Source organism: Apis dorsata, unplaced genomic scaffold, assembly GCF_000469605.1.
Source record: "Apis dorsata unplaced genomic scaffold, Apis dorsata 1.3 scaffold_1082, whole genome shotgun sequence".
NCBI lineage: Eukaryota > Metazoa > Arthropoda > Insecta > Hymenoptera > Apidae > Apis > Apis dorsata.
In genome coordinates this window covers 119,960-127,223 of record NW_006264180.1, presented here as the reverse complement: position 1 = coordinate 127,223, position 7,264 = coordinate 119,960, and the positions used below count along the sequence as shown (strand labels likewise).

The following is a 7,264-nucleotide window of genomic DNA, read 5'->3' as shown; positions in this document are numbered from 1 at the left end:
TTTTCCGTGAAATTCGAATCGATCTTCGATATTTTTTTTTTTTTTTCTTTTATATGATCTCGACTTCTTGTTCGGAATTCGAAAGATCGGTACACGTTTCGTTACATTTTTCTTGAAGATTACGTTGCATCCAATTAGATTATTTATAGTGATGGGATTATGTTTATTGAATTTGTACAGTTGAATTAAATTTTATGGAAATGATTTGAATACTATTAGTAATAATGGAATTAAGTTGGATATGATACTTATGATTTCGAATCAAATATGCATATTATATATATAATGCAAATTATTTTATTTATAAGATTTCAGTAGATTTGAACATTATCGATATTTTCGAAATATTTGATAAATATTTTCGAACTTTAAAACGATTTGTCACTTTCGAAAATCTACTTTTGTATTTTGATATTGGAATAAATCGAATTTCTTACAAGTATTGGAATTATGAGAATTCAAAAAAATATATTTTATTGAATTCTAAATTATTCTAATTCTAAATTTAGGAAAATAAATATCGTTGTACATAATATTTATATAAAAAAATTAAAAAAAAAGAATATCAAAAATACACTTGAAACTATTCTTTTTTATTCTCAAAGTAGTTACAAATAATGATAGATTTTTGAACAATTTTCTATTCAAAATATTATTTGAAAGTTGATGATATATGAAAATATTAAAAACTTGAAATTGTTATGTCAATATCAAGTTATATCGGTTAAGATAAACTAAAAACATAAAAATTATTCTAAACGGTCTTCGAATATTTAGTGAATAAATAAGAATTGAAAAGAATCAAAAAGAACATTCAAGACCATACATATTATTATGTATAATGATATGTGATGATATCAAATATGATATCAAATATGAAGAACAGAAATAGAATGAAAACATTACATTGGTATCTTTAAAATAATAAAACATGTGAATTGCAAATGTATCGATACCAAAATATACCAATATCGATACCAAATATACCAAAAATATATTCGATAGAATGAATATTATTTACAATTTGATATCTTTTAATAATAAGAAAATAATATATGTCCACGATGTCATGATTCTCTATTACGAAGAATCAATATTCCTTCACAGGTATCACTATTAGTTAGACAGAATCCAAATCTGATCTCGCGATACATTTGATTACATTAATTATGCAATTTCATAATTTCCTCTGCTCTTCCATCTTAAATCCCTCAAGTATGTACTAGCACGAATTTTAAGATGATGATACCAAAAATTCCACCAATTTTGAATGCGAAGTGCGTTGTGCGAAAGATACTCGAGCAGGGAAGAAAATAGCGCAATTTACGACGTGACGTTGGAAAACTTCAGAAGAATGGAAAAGTTCCTTCCGCTAGTTTTTCCATCCGCGTAGACTCGAATCATTTTCTCGTGTTTTTCTCCACTTATCCCCGGAAACGTGCGCTAATCATTGCGAACAGGACACCTTTTAAAAAAAAAAGAAATAAAAAAAAGGAGGACGGGAACAGGTTTGCATGCAAGAAAGAGACAACAAAAGGGACACAGAGCGTATTCTCGATTTGACTCAAATTACTCGGTCCGGAAACGTTAAATGCGCCTTAAATTGCAGCCGCGTCGGTTCCCGCATTTATCTTCGTTGAACATTCTTTCCATTATCTAAACCGTGGCTTCTTAGCATTTCTGGGTCGTGGTATTATTCTTTTTCTTAAATTCTCGATGAAATTTGTACCTTGAAGATGGTATTAGATTGTTCTGCGTGGAATCATCGATTTTACAAATATTTAAATGATAGTTGTTACACGTCAATTTGAAACTTGAATTGGATATTGTTTTATCGAGTGTCCTTATTACGAAGAAATAAATTGTGCGTATCATAATGATTATTATATTTCAACATCATATTCGAGTGTTTTGTTGTATGAATTTAAAATTCGTGATGTGTAAAATTGTTGTTAATATTAGTATGATTGGTGAAAACTAACAAATAACAAATAACAAATCGTAAAAAATAAACGAAGGAATTATTAATAATAATTAATTAAATTAACGAAATGTAATAATTTTAACTTTATTTTTCGATGGATAAAATTGGATTTATTGAGTGTATGCATTCAAAATAAATACGAAAATTGATATACAAAAATATTATTTGAAATTTATTTCTTAAGTTATAAGCAATTTAAATTTGCGTTAAAGAGACAAAGATATAATAAGATTATTTTGTATTATTTTATTTCATTTAAGACAAAAATAAATTTATAATACATAAATCTTAACTTTTTGTATTAGCAACTTTTGTCTATATTATAATTTTTAGAATCCACCTCTGTCGATCAGGATTTTCTATTTCATAAATATATCAATATATTGTAATATGCAAGAAAAGTTGAAAAGAAAAAATTAAATTTTTTTTTATTCAAGATTTTGTTTTCGAATAAATTGTATTTGACAATTTTTTAAATAGATAGTGAAATTCGTGAATCATGATTGATAGTTATATATGAAAGATATATATATGATAGATATATGATAGAATATATATGATAGATATATGAAAAAAATAGTAAAATAAAAGTTTTTCTTATTTCAAAACTAATAAACTGAATTTGAAAATTTACCTATTACACGACTATGTAATTATTTTTTGATTGTACTTGTTTAATTTCAATTTTCTCAAAACTATGTAATTATTTTTTGGTTCAATTTCAACTTTTTCAAAATTAGAGTTTAAACAACGAATTAAAATTTTTTTCTTCGATGTAATATAGAACTTTTATCTATATAATTTATTCGTATTAGAAATTAGAAATTAATCAATTTCATTTACTTCAAAAATTTTCAAACTTAAGATTTAATTTAATAAAACAAAATTTCATATGAGAAAATTTTATTCTTTTTTTTTTAATTTATTTTTATTTCTTTATAAAGTCATCTTTTCAATTAATTATATTTTGTAATCAATTTGTATGTACTATCAATTTTGAATATTCTAATAAAATTGTAAAAAATATAATAATCTAAAACTTGAATAAAAATAAATATGTAGATGGAACGAAAAAAAATAATAAAATTCTTTATTAATATTCACGATTTCTTGTAAATTTATTTTCTATAATTAATATTTTAATTTACTTAGCAAATTTATTTTTAATAATATAAAGAAAAAATATAAAGATAAAATATAATTTTTCTTCGTTAAATGATATTCCTTAAAAAAAAAAAGATTGAACAAGATATTTAGAATATATCGAAAAATGAAAACAGTTTTTCCACATGAAAAATATTATTTTTAAAATAAATATTTTTAAAATAATATATGAGTCATTTATAATTTTTATTATATTTTATTAATATTTACCTATATTTTTAGGATTGATAAGTAGAATTAAAAATTCAAAATCGTTTAATTTTTGAAATATTTTAAAATTTTAAATTCTTTTTTAAAGTATTTTTTTAACTTTCTGATTTTTTTTTCTTATATTATCATATATTATTATCATTATATCAATATCATATTGACAATATGAATATGCAAATTACAAAATATATAATTTTTTTTACCATTTTTAAAATTATTTTTACAAATAAAAAAAAATATTATTTAATGAAAACAGAAATTAAATTACTAACTAAAAAATTTAAAAAAATCAATGAAAATAATAATTTTTAAAATCATTATTTATAATAATTTAATTTTATATTAAGTTAAGTTTTATAATAAGTTAATAATTTGATTTAAAATCATCATCATATCTTAAAAGAATTTGACAATCAAATTCAGATTTCAATTCAGTTCGAAGTATCACTGTGGGAGTCAAATTTATTTTTTTTTTTTTGCAAAATTCTATTCATCGTGAAAATTAACTATCCCACAGTAACTCTGAATCATCGACAATTCCACTCGTGGTTCAGTAACATTCGTGACAAACGTTTATATCCCCATTGATCAAAAAAACCCCCTTATTCATCGGGAACATCGTTTAAAATTTCATAATTTCATCGCACACAAAAGCGCGAGGATCTCATCGTTCGTCGGAGGCTGAATTAAGGAAGTTATTCGAGCCGAGGAGTAAATTATGAAATTCAATTCGGTTTAACAGCTGCACGAATTTAATCTGCCGGACTAGAGTGGAAAGGGGAAAAAGAGTTCATGGCGAGGGAAAGGATTTAGTCAAAAAATTTCGGGATAACCCGAAATTTTTCTCCAAGTTTGATGGGCTAGTCGTTCGTTCGTAATACGTTCGTGCAATAAAACAGAGAAACGTAAAGGAGAAACCGATTGTTACGCATCGAATTACTTTCAGCAAAGTATTATTATCTGTGTAACTTGGTTATTCTTTTAGACCCATTGGTCGTAAAGTCGTGGTAAATTGCTCGAACTAGTACTTTAATTGCCGCTATAAAGATATGTGGCGTCAATTTTATTCGTTGTTTGTTAAGAAATGAATTTGATCAGGCTGATGGTGAATCAATAATAAAAGTAATAATTAAATTAATCACAATAATATATATTAACAAAAATTTATCAAATGGAATAATAATGATGATGGTATTTGTTAACAGAAGTTAATAAGAATATATATATATGAATATAGAAACTATAGATAATGTGTCTCAGAATTCAATTGAGATAAAAATTTGAATTGATGATTAAATGATTTTTGAATAATTTCAAATAAAAATTTTTGTTTTAGCTTTGTCGATGAATTATTGAAATATATGAAAAACATTGAATTATAGTAGATTTGTCATAATAGTAGTGTTGAGTGTGTGCCATTTGCGATTAGCCGAACAAATGAAGCGTATCAGCGAAATTCAATTCAGCATTTATATGATTTGTGATTTGTGAAAACCAGTGCTTTTCGTTAATAAGTCATAATTATAAGTTGATAAACCAAAATAAAAATTTTCATTTAGAAAAAATTGTTTGAAATCATTTCAGAAATCACCATTTAATTTGTGTATAGTAAGAAAATAAAATTAAAAAAAAAAAAAAAATTAAAAAAATGAAAATGCTAATAAAAAGATTAAAAGTGTTTATAATTCATATAGGTGAAGGATATTAATGTTGTAGTACATCTTTAAAGAATCGATTCTAGAAATTATAAAAATTATAAAATTATAAAAAATATCAAATTATAAAAATGAAACACAAAATCTCAATTGCTTATTCAATGAATTATAATATATATATTAGATTGCGGATATTTAGACAAAATTTGAATGTAAACTATACATGAAAAAAGATATAAAATAGGATATAATACACATTACAACATTTAAAAAATAAAATAATCATATTCATAAAAAATTTGCGTGCAATAATTCATGATTTAATTATGAAGCAATTTAAATTTGTGTTAAAAATGAAAAGAAAACAAGACATCTCTCATTCTCTACAAATAACATAAAACAAAGAAAATAAATATTATAATATATATATCGATAACTTAATTGATTAAAATAAGAATTAAAAATTGAAAAAATTGAAATTTCAAAAAAAAAAAAAACTATCTCTTACACAAGTGAAATATCAAAAAAAAATTTCTTCGCTATTAATAGATAATCACATAAATAATTTTCATTCATCTTATTAAATTAGTAGTTATTTAGCTAAATGCTCTTTCTTAAAAAACAATTGTTTCTCTAAATCATATTATGAACTTCCACTACTAACAAACTCTAACAATCATTTTCTAAGCATTCAAATTATATTCATACAAAGCTTAAACATACTAGAACGAACAAAATACAGTTCGAGGCACAAATTTGACTCTAATTTTACATTAGAATTATAATCATGAAAGATTGGATGATTAGCAGAGATTAATATTCCTTCTGCAAAACGGGCAAACGTTTCGCGATACGGATAATTTTGGCATTCGACGCAGAGTATAGAATGACCGGTATCGGAACGGATTCTGTGTCAATTATTCGCTGTAAACCGAGGAACGATATTAACGTACCGGTATTCGGATAGTGGCATTAATTCGCGTAATTCAGTGGCGAAACTTTATTTATTTATTTGTTTGCCAACCATAATCCGAGTGGTCACATAATGAATCTGTGGTATTTACGTAATTAACACATAGCCGACTAAATGGCCAACCCTTTTTGTGCCCGGTCGAGCCGCATGATTATCCGCGATTAAATATAATATGAGATTTCCCTTAAATACCGATTGTTGAAGTTGCTGTCCAGTCACTTGTTCTTCGAATTTAATATATTTTTGCATTTTTCGATATTAAAATAATGAAGATGATTAATTTTGAAGATGTTTGACGAGTCATGAGAATATAAAATATCTTTCGAAAATATTGTTATAAAAATTGAAATTGTAAAAAAGTGAAAAATGAAAAGTATATATTTTTTTTAAAATAAAAAAATCAAAAAAATCAATATAATTTTTGACATTTTTTTGAAAATATTATTATATTACATGCAAATAAATTAACATTGAAGTTGAAATCATTTCTTATTCTGTTGTTTAAATTCAATTACAATAAGTAATCAAATTATATAATATATAATATTTATTTATATATATTATAAATATATTCAAGAAAATAAAAATATATACAGTATTTTTTATGATTTTAAAATTTCTAAAATTATAAAAAAGTATTTATCTGAAACAAATTGCAATAATATAATTGTAAAAATAGCAATATATTTTAATTTTAAATATCAATTTCGTAATTCTGATTATAATTGCAAGTATAAAAATATAATATACATTCTAATTTATATGTAACATTATTATATTGTAATTATATGTATTATCATATATACATATTATCATATAATAAATTTTTCAGATAGTTTTTTCTTTATCAAATTGTAATTCATTGCATATGTGCATATTTTTTTACTACTATAAGATTCATTTAGCATTGTCATTTTGTGACAAATGCTACTATAAGAATTATTATAATAATATCATAAAAATATTTAATTTCATATTTTATTTCAATTTTGATAAATAATAATTTTTAAATTATTAATTGACAATTTGAATCACAACTAATATGTTTGCTATTGTACATTATTTTAATGATTACAATTTAAAATTGCAAATCTCAATCGATAATATAGCTCATTCATAGTTATCAACCATACATCAATTTGCGAAATATTCCACTAAATGTTTTATAAATAATTTAACTCGTAGTATTTGCCATTTCATTATAATTAATTCAAATTTATAATAGGTGTAAATTTATTTTACATTTATACTATATTTCGTCATCATTTAATTTGAATT

The 7,264-nt window shown here is 23.2% G+C and overlaps 1 protein-coding gene across 1 annotated transcript in view; it reads right to left on the bottom strand.

The window, feature by feature from the left end:
• LOC102681882 (leucine-rich repeat-containing protein 4C-like) overlaps positions 1–7,264 on the bottom strand; it is a 168,882-nt gene that overhangs the window by 50,176 nt on the left and 111,442 nt on the right.